Source organism: Salvelinus fontinalis, chromosome 1, assembly GCF_029448725.1.
Source record: "Salvelinus fontinalis isolate EN_2023a chromosome 1, ASM2944872v1, whole genome shotgun sequence".
Taxonomy (NCBI): domain Eukaryota; kingdom Metazoa; phylum Chordata; class Actinopteri; order Salmoniformes; family Salmonidae; genus Salvelinus; species Salvelinus fontinalis.
Genome location: NC_074665.1, coordinates 55364053 through 55387512, shown reverse-complemented (window position 1 = coordinate 55387512; position 23460 = coordinate 55364053). Strand labels below are relative to the sequence as shown.

At 42.5% G+C, this 23460-nt stretch overlaps 1 pseudogene; it reads right to left on the bottom strand.

The window, feature by feature from the left end:
- LOC129858987 (formin-2-like) overlaps positions 1 to 23460 on the bottom strand; it is a 62051-nt pseudogene that overhangs the window by 20462 nt on the left and 18129 nt on the right.

Sequence of the window (23460 nt, the reverse complement as noted above, 5' to 3'; positions counted from 1 at the left end):
CTGCATTTAACCTAACCCCTCTGAATCAGAGAGGTGCGGGGGGCTGCCATAATCAACATCCACCTCTTCGGCGCCCGGGGAACAGTGGGTTAACTGCCTTGCTCAGGGGCAGAACGACAGATTTTTATGTTGTCAGCTCTGGGATTTGAAGGTCATTCAATCCGGAAATATCAAGAACTTTGAAAGTTTCTTCAATTGCAGTTGCAAAAACCATCAAGCGCTATGATGAAACTGGCTCTCATGAGGACCAGCACAGGAAATGAAAACCCAGAGTTACCTCTGCAGCAGAGGATAAGTTCATTAGAGTTACCAGCTTCAGAAGTTGCGGCCCAAATAAATGCTTCACAGAGTTCAAGTAAAAGACACATCTCAACATCATCTGTTCAGAGGAGACTGTGTGAATCAGTCCTTCATGGTCAAATTGGTGCAAAGAAAACACTACTACAATAACCCAACACACCTCCAGACTATGTAAGGAATATTTGACCAAGAAGGAGAGTGATGGAGTGCTGTATCAGATGACCTGGCCTCCACAATCACCTGACCTCAACCCAATTGAGATGGTTTGGAATGAGTTGGACTGCAGGGGCAAGGAAAAGCAGCCAGTAAGTGCTCAGCATATTTGGTAACTCCTTCAAGACTTTTGGAAAAGCATTCCAGGTTAAGCTGGTTGAGAGAATGTCAAGAGTGTTCATAAAAAAAAGTGAAAATATATCAATCATTATTTTAATATGTTGGTAACCCGTTGTATAAAAGTGATAATGTCCTCGAAGCCTTCTCGGGCCTAATTAAATCAAGGATTGGGGGGGGGTTTAGCTAGCTAGCTAGTTTATGTCTTAAGGTTACTCTGCAGCACAGAGAGTGGTAGCTAACTATAGCTAAAGTTATCGTAGCTTTCTTGAACGATTTCAAACCACTTGATGAATTTAGGATTGCCAGAGTATCTAGCTAGCTGACGTTATGAGCTGGTATGGCGTTAGCTTACTAGCTATGATTGGTCACTGTAGCTATGCCAATTTTCAGACAATGAAGAGAACGTCAATGGATATCTCTTCTTTCTTTAAGAAGAAAAGTAGTACAGTGGAGACGCAGTCGACAGGGGACCAGCATCAGAGGATAGGACGTTAGTGAGGATGCAGTCGAAGATGATTATAACATCATTGAGAAAGCCAATGAACAGGCAGAGGCAGTGAGAGAGCATGACAGAACAGAGGCAGAACATGACAGCGACAAACAGGCACAGGCAGCATCAGTGACAGAGCACAGTGAAGAACAACAGACAGCAGCATGGCACGAAAGTGAGGAACAGGCAGCAACAACAGTCACAGAGGTTGACAACCAAGCGGTCTGAATAGAATTGTTTATAGGCTGATATTAGGAATGCAATCGGTAATTACTATGGAGAGGGGCTAGCTACTCATGTTATTATTATTATTACTTTTATTATTTTAAAATCAGAATAACTGATTTTGCCTCTTGTTTCATCCTAGATATATCCCAGTCAAGAGCAGAGGGGTCCCCCCTTCAGGGGGATAGAAGACGGGGCTTCATGAAAGAGTGGTACAAGTACGCATAAATGGCTGGAATACTCTCGGAGTAAAGACTCTGCCTACTGATATGTCTGCCGGCACTTCATTCTCCCCTCCTCAGGTGATTCAATGTTTACACCTGAAGAGGGGTTACAAAATTGGAAAAAAGCAGCTTACAAAGATGGGGGATTTGTAGGTCATGCCAAATCAGAATCACATACTAATGCTATGTTAGCACAGGCAGAATATGAAAAGTAAACTGCAAGCAAATGCTCTCTCACAGCCTCCTTAAATGCAGAATATAATACATTTGTGAGGGAAAATAGAGAGTACATTAAAACTGTTGGAGAAACCCTGCTCCTCACAGCTACACAAAACATTGCACAGAGAGCACATGAAGAAACAGAAGGTCGGAATAAAGGACATTTCCTCTCTATTATGGAACTGCTAGCCAAGCATGATCACACATTCTAAAGAAAATGACAAGTCTAAGAAATGCAACATACCTTGGGCATAGTACACAAAACAAAATAATTGATTGCCTGGCTGAAATGGTCCGCACCTCAATCATTTGTGAAGTTGCACAAAGTGAGGCTTTCAGCGTTATGGTCGATGAGACCAAAGACATTAGCAAGAAGGAACTATTACAATGGGTCAATAATTAAAAGTTTCCTCACCTTTGAAGCAGCAGAGCGCCTGGATGCTGCAGCACAGAAAATTGTACAAATACTGCAGAAGCCTTGACTACAGAAACCACCCAGTAGGGCAAGCATATGATGGTGCATTTGTCATGAGTGGAAAGAACACAGGTGTGCAAGCCCAAATTAAATCAGAGGCCCAATTAGCTTTTTATGTTCACTGCAGTGCACATTGCTTAAATGTAGTATTAGTTGACAGTGTGAAATGCATCCCTGGAGCCTATTGTTTCTTTTCTCTTTTGCAGAAACTCTATGTCGTTGTGTCATGGTCATATGTGCACCAAAGGTGGCTAGAGGTACAAAGGGAGATGTTTCAGCGAGCCCCGAGAGAGTTACAAAGGCTGATGGAGACACGGTGGGTATGTAGGTACAATGCTTGCAAGACAGTGAGGGATAGACTGCCAGCCATCATACATCTACTGAAAGAAATATCTGAAGAGAGAATTGGTGACAGAGCTGTAGAGGCAAGAGGTCTATTAGCCCAAATAGATCTACAGTTTGTTGGCCTCCTTGTAACATTCACCAATGTTTTTGGTGAGATAAAATACCTGTCAATTTGGGCACGACTGATACTGTGACCCTTGCCGAGCAATGCAACATCGGTGTTGCACCTCCAGGCCCTCCAGGGCGTCAGGTCACACCAAGCTCTAGGCTTGTAGGGTACTACATTTCTACTCCAGTAGTTCAAAGACAGGTCATCCCAGAAAAGAGGTCATTTCGGGCAGGTTCATTCATTCCAATTGTTGATGTGCTTCTCTCTGAGGTGAAGAGAAGATTTTCTGAAGAAAATTGTGTCATAATGCAAAGGATACAAGCCTTAATTAATGTAGTGTTTATATTTGCCTCACAATACAACTGCAGCATTGAGGATCTAGAATATGAGCTCCCTCAGCTTAAGCGAATTCTTGATAAGAAGCAAACTAGTGGCTTGGAACCAACCAGTTTAATAGAGCTCACAGTCTTCCTTGAGCCATATAGGGAGGTGTTCCACGAGATGTTTAAACCTTTCAAAATTGCACTTGCATTACCTGTGAGCACTGCAGCATGTGAGTGCAGTTTTTCTGTGCAAAAGTTAATCAAGACTGTCTTGAGAAATACAATGAGTGACAAGAGATTGAGGAATTTGGGGGTGTTAGGTGTAGAGTCAAGAAGGGCTAGGGCCATAAATGTTGATGATTTTAATGGATGTGTTTGCCAAAACACACAGCAAAAGGTGAATAAAGCTGTATTGAAAAGAATGTAGCCTAATAAAGCAGGGATATGAATAGGTTGTGCATTGGCTATAGTAAAATGTACAATGATAATGCTTTTTTCTTATTTTTTCTTCATTTTTGGACATATATAATAAAATATTTTAGTTTACAAAAAGACACAGCAACAGCCGAATAAAGCTGTATTGAAAAGAATTGGAGGCTTCTGTGTGGTGTTTTTAAACTTGAGTAGGCTTGTTCCCAGTAAATGTTTTGCTCCTTACAATCAATGTACTCCTTCAAATTAAAAGCTGTATATTTGTCTTTTTAAGGAAAAGGACAACTAGCCTATTTGAAGAACAATGACTCACCTAACACATGTATATACAGATACATAACACATTGAAACAAGGTTGTTGGGGAACTCAAAACGTTAACTGTACCAGTATTAGTCTTTGCACATCAGATAATTAGTAACATTAAAACATTAACTGTAAAATAAGAAACCAAAGTATATCAGTGTGTGATTCCTTAACTCTCATATTGACATAGTTTTCAACTAGCCTATATACTACAACATAATAGAATTCCTGAAATTCAGTTATGGCTTTTGGTTTTGGTGTACCACCCCAAGATTTTCAGTGGCCCCATCTGGATACCCCTCTGAAAAATGTCTGGGGGCGCCACTGGGGTAGAGTACCGGGTGGTAGCCGGCTAGTAACAGTGACTAAGTTCAGGGCAGGGTGCTGGGCAGAGGACAGCTAGTGGTGAATAATTAACTGTCTGATGGCCTGGAGATAGAAGCTGTTTTTCAGTCCCAGCTTTGATGCACCTGCACTGTCTCCACCTTCTAGATGGTAGCAGGGTGAACAGGCTGAGGCTCAGGTGGCTGAGGTACTTAATCCTTCTTGGCCTTCCTGCTTCCTGTGATGCCGGGTGCTGTAGATGTCCTGGAGGGCAGGTAGTGTGCTCCCGGTGATGCATTGGGCTGACCGCACCACCCTCTGGAGAGCCCTGCAGTTGCGAATGGTGCAATTGCCTTACCAGGCAGTGAAACAGCCCGACAGGATCCTCTCAATGGTGCATCTGTATAAGTTCATGAGGGTCTTAAAGGCCAAGCCAAATTTCTTCAGCCTCCTGAGGTTGAAGGGGCACTGTTGCCCCTTTTTTTTACCACACCGTCTGTGTGGGTCGACCATTTCAGGTTGTCAGTGATGTGCACGCCGAGGAACTTGAAGCTTTTCACCCTCTTCACTGAGGTCCTGTTGATGTGAATGGGGGCTTGCTCTCTCTGCTTTCTCCTGAAATCCACAATCAGCTCCTTCTTTTTTTGACGTTGAGGTAGAGGTTATTTTCCTGTCACCACTCCGCCAGGGCTCCCCCTACTCCCTGTAGGCATTCTCGACGTTGTTGGTTATCAGGCCTACCACTGATGTGTCGTCTGCAAACTTGGTGATTGAGTTGGAGAAGTTCGTGGCCACACAGTCATGGGTTAACAGATGGGGGCTGAGAATGCTCCCTTGAGGGGCCCCCGTGTTGAGGATCAGCATAGCGAAGGTGTGTTGCCTACCTTTACCACCTGGGGTCAGCCCTTCAGGAAGTCCAGGTTCCAGTTGCACAGAGTGTGGTTGAGTTGAGCTGTAGTCGATGAACAGCATTCTTACATAGGTATTCCTCTTGTCCAAATGGGATAGGGCAGTGTGCAGTGCAATTGCGATTGCGTCATCCGTGGATCCGTTGGGGCAGTATGCAAATTGTAGTTGGTCTAGGGTGTTGGGTAAGGTGGAGGTGATATAACTAGCCTCTCAAAGCACTTCATGATGACAGAAGTGAGTGCCACAGGGTGATAGTAATTTAGTTCAGTTACTTTAGCTTTCTTGGGTACAGGAACAATGTTGGACATATTGAAGCAAGTGGGGACAGACTGGGATAGGGAGAGATTGAATATGTCAATAAACACTCCAGCCTTGCGAGGGTTAACACGCTTAAATGTTTTACTCACATTGGCAATCTTAAGGAATTGCATTGTGGCCTTCCATGGATTCCTGTTTCATGAGGTGACATGCATTTAAAATCCCTTTGTCATCCATCACTATGGGAAAAGGCAAAGCACTCACGAATGAAGAGAGACACATGGTTGTTGAACTTCATAAATCAGGCAATGGGTAAAAAAAGCTATGAAATGACTATATACCACTTACCACTATTATGGCAACAACTAAGACGTTTAAAACCACTGGAAAAGTGGTAAACTTGCCTGGTACTGGTCACATGCATATATTGTCCCAACACACAGTGAGGATGATTTTAGGGAGGCAAAGAAAAATCTAACGGCCAAAGTTGGAGAATTACATAACCTGGTGGAATCTTCGGTTCACCAAATCTACAAACAGACGCCACCCCCATGCCAATAGGCTTTAAGGGAAGGGTTTCCAGGAAGAAAGCCTTTATTGAGAGCAACCAACAAATGTTTATGTCTGGAGTTTGCTAAATGGCACTTGGATTGGAACCGTTGCTATGGCCAGATGAGATGAACATATAGCTCTTTGCCCATTCACACCAGTGGCGAGAATGGCGTCGAAAGACAGATACATACAGTGCCTTCAGAAAGTTCACACCCTTTGACTTTTTCCACATTTTGTTGTGTTACAAAATTAGATTAAAATGTATTTAATTATCATTTTTTGTCAACGATCTACACAACAGACTCTGTAATGTCAAAGCGGAGGAAAAAGTCTAGCATTTGTGAAACATACATGAAAATAAAACACTATTTATCTTGATTAGATAAGTATTCAACCCCTGAATCAACACGTTAGAACCACATTTGGCAGTGATTACAGCTGTGAGTCTTTCTTGGCAAATCTCTAAGAGCATTCCACACCTGGATTGTGCAACATTTGCCCATTATTCTTTTCAAATTCTTCAAGCTCTGTCAAATTGGTTGTTGTGCTAAACAACAATTTTCAGCCGTTCAGGAACATTCAATGTCTTCTTGGTAAGCAAATCCAGTGTAGATTTAGCCTTGTGTTTTAGGTTATTGTCCTGCTTAAAGGTGAATTAATCTCCCAATGTCTGGTGGAAAGCCGACTGAAACAGGTTTTCCTCTAGGATTTTGCCTGTGCTTAGCTCCATTCCGTTTATATTTTATCCTGAAAAACTCCCCATCCTTTAACGATTACAAGTATACCCATAACATGATGCCGCCACCACTTTGCTTGAAAATATGTAGAGCGGTACCCAGTAATAGTCCTGAATTAATCGTGAAAAATTATGAGTGACAAAGTTACAGAGGCACAAATATCATACCCCCAAGACATGCTAACCTCTCACCACTACAATAAAAGGGGAGATTTGCATTTTTGGGGGGGAATGATATTTGTGTGTCTGTAATTTTCTCACTCATCATTATTCACTATTCATTCAATAGTATCCGTAATCATTGTAGCATCCACATTAATGTAGTAGTGTTTAGAAACATATTATATTCTTTTTATACTTTTTTTTTTACAAAAAAGGGTGTCAAAAAATGGTGTCAATCATTCCAGACCCCACTTTATATGGCATGAAACTTAAAATAATGAATCGTGAGTAAACATTTTAACAATGATTGTTTAATACCTAACCGCTTCTTAGAAATATAAAGTTCAGTCCAAAAGCTACAAATCTAGTTGATATTTGGCATGGGTCCTCAGATCCTCAAAAGATTCTATAGCTGCATCATCGAGAGCATCCTGACTGGTTGCATCACTGCCTGGTATGGCAACAGCTCGGCCTCCGACCGCAAGGCACTACAGAGGGTAGTGCGAACGGCCCAGTATATCACTGGGGCCAAGCTTCCTGCCATCCAGGACCTCTATACCAGGCGGTGTCAGAGGAAGGCCCTAAAAATTGTCAAAGACTCCAGCCACCCTAGTCATAGACTGTTCTCTCTGCTACCCCACGGCAAGCAGTACTGGAGCGCCAAGTCTAGGTCCAAGAGGCTTCTAAACAGCTTCTACCCCACGCCATAAGGCTCCGGGAACACCTAATCAAATGGCTACCCAGTCTATTTGCATTGCCTCCCCACACCTCTCCCCCTCTTTTACACCGCTGCTACTCTCTGTTGTTAACATCTATGCATAGTCACTTTAATAACTCTACTTTCATGTACATATTACCTCAATTAACTGGTGCCCCCGCACATGGACTCTGTACCAGCACCCCCCTGTATGTCGTCTCGCTATTGTTCTTTTACTGCTGCTCTTTAATTACTTGTTACTTTTATTTCCTATTCTTATCCATATTTTTTTTAAACTGCGTTGTTGGTTAGGGGCTTGTATGTAAGCATTTCACTGTAAGGTCTACCTGTTGTACCTGTTGTATCCGGCGCATGTAACTAATAACATTTGATTTGATATCGTTGTGCATACATGTAATTGATGTATCTTACCTGACTTGTGGTAATGTAGACATGTTTCCTTGTCCATTGATTGATCTTTCATATTCCACGTCATAAACACTGACAAAAACTATTTTCACTCAGTGAAAGTTCTTGTCATTAAACACTTCCAACAAAAAAGCATAGTATATAATCATGAATACATTACAAACAACTTACATTGCTATACAGCGATTGCAAGGTCTCAAGGTCCACTACAGTGTTGTCCATGTTGAGAATGGCTGTAAAGTACGGGAAAGAATATATCGCGTTTAAAGATAATCTATACTAAGTTCCTATTGGACAAATTGTTTTGGTCCCATCTCACAAAGAACACTTAACCAGTCATGACAAGTAAAACAACGTAATGTATTTCAACCTTGGTAGACCTGCCATAAACTCATACCTTAAGCCCCCTGAGTTATCATTCATGCTGGACTGAAAGATAACTCATGTCAAGATATCTGAACTGATTACAGTCCCATTTCCCTACTAAATACTGATATTAAAATATGTGGAGAAATTGATCCTGGATTTTCTCCATGACAAATATGAGAAACAGACTTTGGCCTGTTGCTGTAAACACAGTGCCTTCAACACATGAATAATCTACAGTACAAAAACATATACCCACATCTAAAGTACATTGGGTTAAGCTTGTTTGTACCAGGGCCGTTCTTGCTGACCATCTGATGAGCTGGTGACACCAGTGATAATATAACGTTACAAAAATAGCTCTCATGAAAAGCCACAATTATATAAAGAATGGTCAATCTTTTTTGTTATCTAATATTTTTTCCTCAATGATTCTGGTGTTTTTAATTCTCAAAATCTATTTGCTAAAACTGCATACAAAACCTCAGGACAGGTGTCCGAGTATGCATGCCTTTATTCCCATCCATTCAAATCGTTGACGCGTGTTACTGACTCCAGTCACTGTTGATGAACAGGGTCAGCATGGGTCTCGCTGCTTTGCCGAGCTTCATTTGTTGCATTGAGCTGATTTCATATTTTGCGCATACGTTTTGACTAAACATGTTGTGTAGGTAAGCCTGGGGTAAGCTCTGCACAGGTGGGCGTTTCTACATCGTTTGGTAATCGCATACCTTGAACTGAACATATCTAGCTAGCTAGAAATAACAACCTGACAAATGGACACTATACTGCACCCCAAATAATTTTCCAAGTTGGATTTTCAAGGCAAACTTGGTATTATTCTGGACGACACGCTGCTTGATGGCCTCTGGATATGATATCAGGCTGTCAAAGGCATCAACCGTCTTCCTGCTGATGGTCTATTGGGAGATTTTCAGGTAAACTGATGCACTCTCGTGTTATGCAGAATAAAATAATGGAATGTGGTTCTGCTGTGCACATACAGTATCAGTGACCTAATGCAAGTTGTGGATGCCGGGAGACAAGAGTTTGACACTTTGTAAGATCGGTTTGATCACAGAGAGGTTCACCGTGAAGGATGATGAATGGACTTCATTTACAAGGATAGGTAGGCCTAAATGCATTTAACTTTGCAATTTGCGGGTTCAATGAACATGAGAATAGACAACATCCCTTTGATGCATTTGATTTATCAAGATAGAATTTCGTTTTGATTAGACACTTTTTTAACGTTTTGATCTGCATTTTCAATCATTTTGATTGTTGATATGGACCTTTCATTAGAACATTATTTATTATATATGTGCGCGTAATAATATTTCACATAATAATATTATTGTGTGTGTGTGTATGTTTGTGCGGTGAATTGGAAGAATTGTAAATCCATTGTGAAAGGCTACGCAGTTTGCGTTGCAAACTATTCGGATGAAATGTTTACATTTATTGTTATTTTAGTGCCACCTATTGGTTGTAACTGCCGATGCTACATCGGTCTATGACTGAGCTGAGGTGAGCTGAGTTGAGTGTGTCATTTTGTCTTTATCTTGGCTACATTGTTATCTACCGCATGTCACTGTCTCACACACTGCAGTACAGACTACTTTCTCACACCGCAGATACAATTGGCTCTGAGTCTCAAAGTTTTCAGCAATCCCCTTTAACACTGGAAGTCTTAAGCTAAAATATAAATATGGGTTCTGTCAAGGTACACCTGTAAGTATAATACTTTGAAAGTTTAAAGACGAACAGACCCTGTGAGTCTACCTTGTTTAATCTGAGGTGTTGAGTTATGCACTGGAATTGAGCACAGTGAGACCAAGTACGCATATCGGCTTTTCACACTGTTTAGATCTATGTAGTACGGTAACAAAGCTCATCTCAAAGGAACAGGATATAATAAATATGACATTTTCATACTCTCCTGCAGTACTTCTGATTATGAAGGGCCAATGAACTTGCATGATACATGCATGCCTAACTGAAACTTTTCCACAGAACCGCCTATAAAATAGAAACAAACTGTAATCCTTTCTGTAATATAACTGTAGATAAATCAGTTGAATGAGTGTTCTGTGAAATTCTTTGCAGCTACTGTTCACTACCTTACCCCTTACAATCTCTGTGTGAAGAATAGATACGTTCGACGAACTCAGTCACAGCATCAACCCAGTGATCTTCTTCCAAGCATTCATATGGCTGGCCTTAATCTGCCGTAAATCATGAAGGATTGTTGCTGTGTAAAGGCCTTTAGGTATTTCTATACTGTGGTCAGACTGGCGAAACAAGTAAAACGGTCAGTTATTTATTTCATTCTGCTTTCCCATGTCTGTCTGTCAACAGAAAATTGCTGTGAGACAAGATAAACAATCCTCAAAAAAGCTGTCTTCTATAATATTCACCCACCTTTCTCTTCTTCACAGTCCCCCTGTGACTCCATCACATACTCCATGTCTATCTCTCTCACACCCTACACTGTCTGCCAGTTTCTCTCTCTGCTTATTGCTTCACCCTCAACCTTTTCACACTCTCTCTCCCTCCATAGTCATCACAGGGCCAGGCTCTCTGTGCATGCTCTCTATTTCTCTCCGCCTGCTCTTTCACACTCACTTATTAGGTTCTAGTTACTGACTCAAACTGGGTTGAGCAGATAAGGCCTGTTTCATATCTCTCAGACGTCCCATTCATGACCAAACCCAGCACCATCTGCCAGCATCCTCCATACCGTACTGAGCAAGGCGCCAACCCTGGCCCCTAGCATGAATACTAGCACTCTAAAACGTTACTGGAAGGTTACATCGCACAGAAGTGTTTTATGAAAGAAGACAAAATAACCACAAATGGAGAGCTAACATGACTATCTATAAAACCATGTCACAGTCATAAAAAATTAAATCAAAAACTTGGATTCAGAAAAAGTTTATTTCTCCTTTCTCTCTTTAGATGCAGGGCTTAAAGAACAAATCCCAAACAGTGTCTGTGTCACACCCTGACCATAGAGAGCCTTTTTATTCTCTATTTTGGTTAGGTCGGGGTGTGACTAGGGTGGGTAATCTAGGTTGTTTATTTCTATGTTGGCCTGGTATGGTTCCCAATCAGAGTCAGCTGTTTGTTGTTGTCTCTGATTGGGGATCATATTTAGGCAGCCATTTCCCCACTGTGTTTTGTGGGATCTTGTTTGTGTGTAGTTGCCTGTGAGCACTTCATTGACGTTTCGTTTCCTCTTTATTGTTTGTGCGTTTCACTTCAATAAATATGTGGAACCCATATGACGCTGCGCTTTGGTCCGAATATTCTTACGACGATCGTGACAGAAATCAGGAAATCAGGACCAAGCAGCGTGCCCAGGAGGAGAAGGTATCCTGGACTTGGGAGGAGATCAAGGAGGAGAAGATATCCTGGACTTGGCAGGAAATTATGGGAGGACATGAAAGCCTTCCTTGGAAGCAGACGCAAGGAGATAAGGGAGGTCAGCGACGACGCCGAGGTTCGCGGCCACATAGAAATTCACCAATTTTTTTTGGGGGGGGGAGCACACGGGGTGGTCGGCGGAGCCGAGGAGTGAACCAGAGCCAGTCTGGGAGAAGACGGAGAAATTGGAGGAGAGTGAACGGAGAGAGTCAGAGACCGTCAGTGAGTTGATGGAGAAATTGGAGGAGAGAGAAATGAGAGAGTTGTTGTGTTGGTGTATGATGCACGACATTCGCCCTAAGGAGCGTGTTATCAGTCTGGTAAAATCAGTGCCGGCTCCACGCACCAGGTCTCAAATACGCCTCCCCAGCCCTGTACGTCCTGGGCAAGCTCCTCGCACTTGCCCTAAAGTGTGTGTCAACAGTCCGGTACCACCTGTGCCGGCTCCACGCACTAGGCCTCCAGTGCGCCTTCCCAGTCCGGTACGTCCTGTGCCTGCTCCCCGCACTCGCCCTGAGGTGCGTGTCACCAGTCCGGTGCCCCCTGTACCGGCTCCACACACTAGGCCTCCAGTGCGCATTCACGGTCCAGAGCTTCCGGCGACGGTCCACGGTCCGGAGCTTCCGGCGACGGTCCACGGTCCGGAACCTCCTGCGACGGTCCACGGTCCGGAACCTCCTGCGACGGTCCACGGTCCGGAACCTCCTGCGACGGTCCACGGTCCGGAACCTCCGGCGACGGTCCACGGTCCGGAACCTCCGGCGACGGTCCACGGTCCGGAACCTCCGGCGACGGTCCACGGTCCGGAACCTCCGGCGACGGTCAACGGTCCGGAGCTTCCAGGCACGGCGTCCAGTCCCGCTCCATGGCAGGAGCCTTCCTCTGCGCCGGTGCCCAGTCCGGGGACGGTGTCCAGTCCAGCTCCATTTCCGGAGCCTTCCTCAGCGCCGGTATCCAGTCCGGGCACGGCGACCAGCCCAGCTCCAATGCGGGAGCCTTCCTCTGCGCCGGTGCCCAGTCCAGGTACGGTGTCCAGTCCAGCTCCCGGGCAGGAACCTTCCTCTGCGCCGGTGCCCAGTCCGGGTACGGTGTCCAGTCCAGCTCCATGGCCGGAGCCTTCCTTTAGCGCCGGTATCCAGTCCGGACATGGCGACCAGCCCAGCTCCAAGGCGGGAGCCTTCCTCTCCACCCGGTGCCCAGTCCAGGCACGGCGGCCAGCCCAGCTCCAATGCCGGAGCCTTCTTCTGCGCCGATGCCCAGTCCAGGCACGGCGGACAGCCCAGATCCATGGATGGATCCGCGGGATGAGAGGGTTCTTCGTCCCGCACCAGAGCCGTCACCGACGCTAGATGCCCACCCTGACCCTCCCCTATAGAGTCAGGTTTTGTGGCCGGAGTCCGCACCTTTGGGGGGGGGGGGACTACTGTCACGCCCTGACCATAGATAGCATTTTTATTCTCTATTTTGGTTAGATTGGGGTGTGACTAGGGTGGGTAATCTAGGTTATTTATTTCTATGTTGGCCTGGTATGGTTCCCAATCAGAGGCAGCTTTTTGTCGTTGTCTCTGATTGGGGATCATATTTAGGCAGCCATTGCCCCACTATGTTTTGTGGGATCTTGTTTATGTGTAGTTACCTGTGAGCACTTCATTGACATCACGTTTCGTTTGTTCTTTATTGTTTTGTGCGTTTCACTTCAATAAATATGTGGAACCCATATCACGCTGCGCTTTGGTCCGAATGTTCTTACGACAATCGTGACAGTCTGGAGGATTCCCACATCATTCTGAACATCCCAATATCCTCCCCCATGATATACTGTAACCTCTAATCGAGGGGGTTCCAAACCTTTTTGCTCTATTACCCACCAATTGAGGTGTCTTTTGAGTCGCAACCCATCATAAGGGTTAAGAGGTGAAAAAACATACACAGACCAAAGAGTAAGTACAAAATATATTAATAATGCCCACTTCTGCAAAACATTTAACTGAATGTAGATTTGAGTATTGCTTCATGAGACCAATTTTGTATTGTTACCCATCTTCCAATCACTGCCCTTCTTTATAAGACTTTAGAAAAAAACCCTGGTCTTTGTAGTTGATTCTGTGCTTGAAATTCAATACTTGACTGAAGTACCTTATAGATGTTGTATTTATGGGTACAGAGGAAGGGGTAGTCATGTCAACCCCTATTATTTCCAACAGAGTGAGTCTATATAAGTTATGTAATTTGTTAAGGCACAATTGACTTCTGAACTAATAACTAATTCACCCCCTAAACAAAGGGGGTGAATACTTACGAAATTACTATTTATTTAAAAAAAAACGTATTCATTTGTAAAAATGTGTGGGTTTTCTTTTCACTTTGACATTATGTAGTATTTTGTGTAGATCAAAAACAAAAAAATAGAATTCAATCTATTTCACACCCACTTTGTAACGCAACAAAAGATTATAGGCTATTATAAAAAAAAATATATAGGTTCATTATCTTTTCTACATAGTTTCTATTTGATTTTTGTCGTTTAAGTTTACACTGAAAGTATTTTTTCATCCTCTAAATTTATTTCAACACAATCTCCCGTTGAGATAAGCCTATAGAGAGGACTTATACGATAGACATTCCGTCCCCAGCGTAGATCCTGTAAGCAGTGTCTAGACACACGGATGAGGGATGAATGGCGAGGCAATCAGAGGACTATAACAGGAGGAGAATCCATTCTCATTAAAGTCTGGAGTAGTTCCGCTTTAACAAGGTCATTTAGACTAAGGAGCAGAGTGACAATAGATTAGAGAAAGAAAGAGAGAGAGCAGGATTAAAGAGAATATAGTAAACTAAATGAAAGATGGAAACACAGAGACAAAGATAATCATACGTCCTTAATAAAAGTCTAGTTATAACCCAATAATGAGGCCTCTCAGTTGAGGGTAACATATCAAGCTTATAGTTTTGTGCTTTAATATTAGCTTTTATTTTTATTCGTTTTAAGATTATTATTATTTTTAATTAAGTTTAGTTTAAGTTTGTTTTCTGATCTGATTTACTAGTTATTTTAATTAAAGTTTTATTTAAAAAAATCTATTTGTTTTAGATTTCTATTTCGTTTGTAGCCTGTGCGTGGGAGACTAGGAGCCATTTATGATGTGTCGTTTTTGCGATGTCCCTTCTTGCCACTGTGGGGCAGCAATGCATAAGGTTAGGTCATAGGTTAGGTTTAAAGACCCAGTGCAGACAAAAACATGATTTTTCTGTGTTTTATATATATTTACGCACTAAAAGAGCTTTCCCGAGTGGCGCAGTAGTCTAAGGCACTGCATCTCAGTGGAAGAGTTGTCATCACAGTCCCGGGTTCCAAATCCAGGCTGTATCACATCCGGCCATGATTTGGAGTCCCATAGGGCGGTGCACAATTGGCCCAGCATCGTCTGGGTTTGGCCGGGGTAGGCCGTCATTGAACATTTGTTCTTAACTGACCTGCCTAGTTAAATAAAAAATGTAACAGCTGGAATTTCAACCTGTTTTGGTGAAATGGAGTTTTGGCCTGTCAGGAGACATCACCAGGCGGTAAATTAGTTAAGAGACCAATAATAAAAAAGAGTTCCAAACATCTCTGCAAATAACACAGCTTTTTCCCACTCAGACCACTCCCAGACAGTTTTAGCAAAATTCTTGCTTTAGAAATGTCACTTTGATAAGAAGCAATTTTTTTAAACCTTTTTTACAATTTTATTTGAAAACAATGACAGTAATGTACTTCATTGTTACCATTATTGGTCATCACCTTTCAAAGTGTGTTGCATTATATGGATAAATATTGGCTGACTTGCACCTACAGTTGAAGTCGTAAATTTACATACACTTAGGCTGGGGTCATGAAAACTTGTTTTTCAACCACTCCACAAATTTCGTGTAAACAAACTATAGTTTGGCAAGTTGGTTAGGACATCTACTTTGTGCATGACACAAGTAATTTTTACAACAATTGTTTACAGACAGATTATATCACTTATCATTCACTGTATCACAATTCCAGTGGGTCAGAAGTTTACATACACTAAGTTGACTATGCCTTTAAACGGCTTGGAAAATTCCAGAAAATGATATCATGGCTTTAGAAGCTTCTGATAGGCTAATTGACATCATTTGAGTCAATTGGAGGTGTACCTGTGGATGTATTTCAAGGCCTAACTTCAAACTCAGTGCCTCTTTGCTTGACATCATGGGAAAGTCAAAAGAAATCAGCCAAGACCTCAGAAACAAAATTGTAGACGTCCACAAGTCTGGTTCATCCTTGGGAGAAATTTCCAAACGCCTGAAGGTACCACGTTCATCTGTACAAACAATAGTATACAAGTACAAACACCATAGGACCACGCAGCCGTCATACCGCTCAGGAAAGAGACGCGTTCTGTCTCCTATAGATGAACGTACTTTGGGGTGACAAGTGCAAATCAATCCCAGAACAACAGCAAAGGACCTTGTGAAGATGCTGGAGTAAACAGGTACAAAAATATTTATATCCACAGTAAAACGAGTCCTATATCGGCCGCTCAGCAAGGAAGAAGCAACTGCTCCAAAACCGCCATAAAAAGCCAGACTAAGATCAAGCCTGACAAAGATAATACTTTTTGGAGAAATGTCCACCGGTCTGATGAAACAAAAATAGAAAAAGGGAGAGCCTTGCAAGCCCAAGAACATCATCCCAACCGTGAAGCACGGGGATGGCAGCATCCTGTTGTGGGGGTGCTTTGCTGCAGGAGAGACTGGTGAACTTCACAAAATAGATGGAATCATAAGGTAGGAAAATGATGTGGATATATTGAAGCAACATCTCCAGACATCAGTCAGGAAGTTAAAGCGTGGGTCGCAAATGGGTCTTCCAAATGGACAATGACCCCAAGCATACATCCAATGTTATGGCAAAATGGCTTAAGGACAACAATGTCAAGGTATTGGAATGGCCATCACAAAGCTTTGACCTCAATTGTATAGACAATTTGTGGCAGAACTGAAAAAGTGTGTGCGAGCAAGGAGGCCTACAAACCTGACTCAGTTACACCAGTTCTGTCAGGAGGAATGGGCCAAAATTAACCCAACTTATTGTGGGAAGCTAGTGGAACGCTACCCGAAATGTTTGACCCAAGTTAAACAATTTAAAGGCAATGCTACCAAATAGTTAACTTCTGACCCACTGGGAATGTGATGATAAAAGCTGAAATAAATAATTCTCTACTATTATTCTGACAAGTATGAAAGCATTTCCAAATATTGCCCACTAAATATACAGTAGTATACGTTCATTGTGCTCTTTTTTCTGTGATTAGATGTTCATCAAATTACGTTTTACACAAACCACAAATTGCAGGCTGGGTATCAATGGCAAGACATTTGAGTATTTAAAAGTCAAATGTCACAACAACAATGTGAGAATAGATTGGCAGATCACAAATATATTAAGTTAGCTGCTTAAGATTTTGGAGTCTCAAAATATTGTTTATATTGTACAATAATTATCCATCATCACTCTCTTTTACTAAATGCCACTATATTGTGCCAAGTAAATCATACATACATTTACAACTGCTGATGAAGTTTCAATATATATTTAAATATATATTAATAAACCAACAGCCATGGACAGTATCATGTACAGTACAGATGTTCGATCTTAATTTGACCAGTTTATCACAACATGAAAATAATCCTGCCGCAACAGGACATGTGCATCTGAATTAATATGTGGATTATAATTCAATTACATTTTTGTAGGGGTTGATTTTTAGTTAGGACATTTTTAGTTAGGACAAATCAAGTCTGACATTTTAAAGTGGAAATTACAAACCTTAGAGGCCGTTATAACCTAGAATACACTACAAGTGTGCCTTTCCTGTTCTTCAGGACAATTGTCTGTGACAACAGAGTGATTAAATTAAGATTGTACCCCTGTATGGTTTACTGTAGGTTCTCCCTGTGACCAGAGTCAGGCTGAGTATGCAGAGTGACTGCTGGGTAATAAGGTTGTGTGGTGAGTGTAGATAGTAAACCCCAGCCTCAGGCATACCACTTTGATGTGCTCCAGATCACCCAACCCACAGTGGAGATAAAAGTATAATAATTGAACATGGAGTCAGTTACATCACTGAACTCCTGCCTATATATCTAGCTAAATGTTTTCCAAACACACTGTGGACATAATATAATTTAATTTCAATGCTAAAAGACACACAGCATGAGCAATTATAGGTGCATAATGGTGGTACTACACTGCAGATAATATTGTCTGATGTGTTCATAGTGAAGATCATTATATCACATTGTATATACTTTTTTACAGGATCTACAGAATAACTCTTCCCCTGGAGAATATAATAACATTTTAATCATAAACTCTTTTATTAATTTACAGCAAGTTGACCATTCAAAAACATTTTCCTGATGTGAATATGGTTCGATTGATAATAATAAAAATAAAAAGGATTTCAGTTCATACAAACCACGTGCAGAATTTGAATCCCTGGTTTAAAAAGATCTTTAATTTACATCAATCATCCTTTGATATTTTATTTATGTCATGAGTCAATCATTCCAATAATACGGTGTTTTCATCGTTGGTCAACACCGATTTCTACGAAACCCACAAAGCTCTGCATAACATGCCAGAGGGCAAATTTGGTCTCCGTTAGACCATAGAAGAGAATAAATTATAACAAAACAACATTTGTTCATGTGAAAAAGTACTCAGAGGCAGAAGAGAAACGCAGACTTCTGATAATGCAACTAAAACTTAAGGCCTGAGTACAGTATTCTTTCTCTACAGTTTCACATCTAACATTAAGTATAACAATGTGGGCTAATTTAGTGTAAAGTCGCCAGTCCACATTCACCCACAACAAAGGGAGAAGGTCAGAAAGGGCAGAAAGATGATAACAACACATCTATTTGTCGACCAAGACATGCTGTTTATCCAGTACAATCTGGGATATGAGAAGATATACTGTAAGAGACACGATTAGCATTTTCGAGTAATGCATACACATGCTTTACAAATGTTATCCCATTATTACCATAAACGTTGTTGTTCATATCAAAGTGATGAATGTTGTATGGTCGGTTGGTTGATTGAATCCATCCATACACTACATGACCAAAGTATGTGGACACCTGCTCGTCGAACATCTAATTCCAAAATCTTGGGCATTAATATGGAGTTGGTCCCCTCTTTGTTGCTATAACAGCCTCCACTCCTCTGGGAAGGCTTCCCACCAAATGTTAGAACATTGCTGTGGGGACTTGCTTCTATTCAGTCATAAGAGCATCGGTGAGGTTGGGCACTGATGTTGGGCGATTAGGCCTGACTTCGCCGTTCCAATTCATCCCAAAGGTGTTCGATGGCGTTGAGGTCAGGGCTCTGTGCAGGCCAGTCAAGCTCTTCCACAACAATCTTGACAAACCATTTCTGTATCGCCCGACCCCTCCTGTCTCAGTCTACAGTATTTATGCTGCAATAGTTTGTATGTTGGGGGCTAGGGTCAGTCTGTTATATCTGGAGTATTTCTCCTGTCTATTCTGTGTCCTGTGTGAATTAAGTATGCTCTCTAATTTCTCTTTTTCTCTTTCTTTCTTTCTCTCGGAGAACCTGAGCCCTAGGAACATGCCTTCAGGACTATCTGGCCTGATGACACCTTGCTGTCCCTGGGCCACCTGGTCTTGCTCCTGCTCCAGTATCAACTGTTCTGCCTGCGGCTATGGAATCCTGACCTGTTCACCGGACGTGCTACCTTTCTCAGACCTGCTGTTTTCAACTCTCTAGCAGGAGCGGTAGAGATACTCTGAATGATCGGCTATGAAAGGCCAATTGGCCAACTGGCCAATTTACTCCTGAGGTGCTGACCTGTTGCACCCTCTTCAACCACTGTGATTATTATTTGACCCTGCTAGTCATCTATGAACATTTGAACTTGGCCATGTTCTGTTTTAATCTCCACCCAGCACAGCCAGAAGAGGACTGGCCACCCCTCATAGCCTGGTTCCTCTCTAGGTTTCTTCCTAGGTTTTGGCCTTTCTAGGCAGTTTTTCCTAGCTACCGTGCTTCTACACCTGCATTGCTTGCTGTTTGGGGTTTTAGGCTGGGTTTCTGTACAGCACTTTGAGATATCAGCTGATGTAAGAAGGGCTTTGTAAATACATTTGATTGATTGATTGTGTGGATGTCAATGGTGTATTGGAGGCGAAGTCAGGTGCAGGAGAGCAGAGTATAATGACCAGGCACACTTTTATTATAGTTCCAAAAAACGACAGCACTACATAAATCAAATGCACTCAAAAAACGGAACATAAAAGTAAAGCGCGTAAACTAACATCACATGAAACAATTACACATGAGGGTTAAACAGAGGGTTAAATACAAGTAGATTGATTGGGGAAATGAAAACCAGGTGTGTATGGAAACAAGACAAATGGATATATGAAAAATGGAGCGGTCATGGCTCGAAAGCCGGTGACGTCGATCGCCGAACGCCGCCCGAACAAGGAGAGGACAGTCGTGACAGTGGACCTCGCTATGTGCACGGAGGCATTGTCATGCTGAAACAGGAAAGGGCCTTTCCCAAACTGTTGCCACAAAATTGGAAGGAAAGAATCATCTAGAATGTCATTGTATGCTGTATTAAGATTACCATTCACTGGAACTAAGGGGCCTAGCCCGAACCATGAAAAAACAGCCCCAGACCCTTATTCCTCCTCCACCAAACTTTACAGTTGGCACTATGCATTCGGGCAGGTAGCGTTCCCCTGGCTTCCTCCAAACTCAAATTTGTCCATCGGACTGCCAGATGGTGAAGCGTGATTCATTACTCCTGAGAACACGTTTCCACTGCTCCAGAGTCCAATGGCGGGGAGCTTTACACCACTCCAGCCGACGTTTGGCATTGCGCATGGTGATCGTAGGCTTGTATGCAGCTGCAAGACCATGGAAACCCATTTGATGAAGCTCCGTCAGCACAAGAACGAACAGTTCTTGTGCTGACGTTGCTTCCAGAGGCAGTTTGTAACTCAATAGTGAGTGTTGCAGAGGACAGAATTTGTTATGCGCTTCAGCACTTGGCAGTCCCGTTCTGTGAGCTTGTGGCATACCACTTCATGGCTAGGCCGTTGTTGATCCTAGACATTACACCTCACAGTAACTGCACTTAGTTGACCGGGGATGCTCAAGCTGGGCAGAAACTTTCCAAACAGACTTATTGGAAAAGTGGCATCCTATGACAGTGTCACATTGAAAGTCACTGAGATCTTCAGTAAGGCCCTTCTACTGCCAATGATTTTCTATGGAGATTGAATGGCTGTGTGCTTAATTTTATACACCTGTCAACAACGGGTGTGGCTGAAATACTTTGAATGGGTGTACACATACACTACCGGTCAAAAGTTTTAGAACACCTACTCATTCAAGAGTTTTTCTTTATCTTTACTATTTTCTACATTGTTGAATAATAGTGAAGACATCAAAACTATGAAATAACACATATGGAATCATGTAGTAACCAAAAATGTGTTAAATCAAAATATATTTTATATTTGAGATTCTTCAAATAGCCACCCTTTGCCTTGATGACAACTTTGCACGCTCTTGGCATTCTCTCAACCAGCTTCACTTGCAATGCTTTTCCAACAGCTTTGAAGGAGTTCCACATATGCTGAGCACTTGTTGGCTTCTTTTCCTTCACTCTGCGGTCTGACTCATCCCAAACTATCTCAATTTTGTTGAGGTCGGGGAATTGTGGAGGCCAAGTCATCTGATGCAGCACTCCAGCACTATCCTTTTTGATAAAATAGCCCTTACACAGCCTGGAGATGTGTCACGTCATTGTCCAGTTGAAAAACAAAGTGCAGTCCCATGAAGCCCAAACCAGATGGGATGGCATATCGCTGCAGAATGCTGTGGTAGCCATGCTGGTAATAATGCCTTTAATTCTAAATAAATCACAGACAGTGTGACCAGCAAAGCACCCCCACACCATAAAACCTCCTCCTCCATGCTTTACGGTGGGAAATACACCGTAATATGCGGAGATCATCCATTTACCCACACCAAATCTCACAAGGACACGGTAGTTGGAACAAAAAATCTCCAATTTGGACTCCAGACCAAAGGACACATTTCTATCGGTCTAATGTCCATTGCTCGTGTTTCTTGGCCCAAGCAAGTCTCTTATTTTTATTGGTGTCCTTTAGTAGTGGTTTCTTTGCAGCAATTTGACCACGAAAGCCTGATTCACAGTCTCCTCTGAAAAGTTGATGTTGAGACATATCTGTTACTTGAACTCTGTGAAGCATTTATTTGGCCTGCAATTTCTGATGTGCAGTTAACTCTAATGAACTTATCCTCTGAAGCAGAAGTAACTCTGGGTCTTCCATTCCTGTGGCAGTCCTTAGAGCCAGTTTCATCATAGTGCTTTATGGATTTTGTGACTGGACTTGAAGAAACATTCAAAGTTCTTGAAATTTTCCAGATTGACTGACCTTCATGTCGTAAAGTGATGATGGACTGTCGTTTCTCTTTGCTTATTTGAGCTTTTCTTGCCAACGAATGAACTTGGTCTTTTACCAAATTGCGCTATCTTCTGTATACCCCCTTACCTTATCACAACACAACTGATTGGCTCAAACGCAATAAGAAAGAAATAAACTCCACTAATTCACTTTTAACGAGGCACATCTGTTAATTGAAATGCATTCCAGTTGACTACCTCATGAAGCTGGATGAGAGAATGCCAAGAGTGTGCAAAGCTGTCATCAAGGCAAAGTGGCTACTTTGAAGAATCTCAACTATAAAATATTTTGATTTGTTTTACACGTTTTTGGTTGCTACATGATTCCATATGTGTTATTTCGTAGTTTTGATGTCTTCACTATTATTCTACAAACTTTCTACCTGTAGTGTACTTTGGAAATATAGTGTATGTTCTTCACTGCAGCTCTGACTGAGCGAGTATGAAAAGTGAATCAGCATGGGGTTCTGCTCTTCGTCTTTCATTCAAGTTTGTCTGTATACCTCTGAATACACAGAGGTAGTCCCTCTAGAGGGAAGAGCACACACAGGGCTCTGTCCCAATACTCTACTAACCCCTCTTTAATATCCTCGCTTCCTCTGTGACCACTTAGCTGAAGTGCTCGGCTAGTGCTCTACCATGGTACTTAAATCTATCAAATTCTTTTCGATCAGTGGCTGACAGAAAAGGACAGTAGAAACTTAGGATGGGAAGCTATGTAAGACTATTGGGTCAGAGCCACAGAGCAGCAGTCTCAGGGGAGGAACCACATGACAGACTAGCCTACCACAGTGTCTCCCAGTCATCAGTGTGGGTTTATTCGCCACACGCCACTCACTGGCTCTGCACCTCACTGGTCCTGGAAGCCAGGGGGAGCCAGACCTCACACCACATAATCCCTGTCTGGCTACAGTACATCCCTTCCTCATGTCATTCACAGGCAAGGGATTAGAGTGACGGAGAGAGGGACACCAAGAGACAGAGACAGGGATGGGACCAAAAACAGACAAGGGTAGACAGACAGACAAACGCACGCACACAAAATGTACAGTACCGGTTTGGCCTTGGACTTGGTGATGGTGTCTGATATTGGCTTCTTCTTCTCCTTCATAGCACTTTTGGAGAATAACTCGACAAACTCATCAAAATCCACTGATGGCTCCTCGATCTTCTCCCAGACCAGAGAACCACTCGCATCCCTCAAGTAGAAGACAGAAAGATCTGTATTATATCTCTATCATTGGATCTTTATCCTGTTAATGTATACCCTCT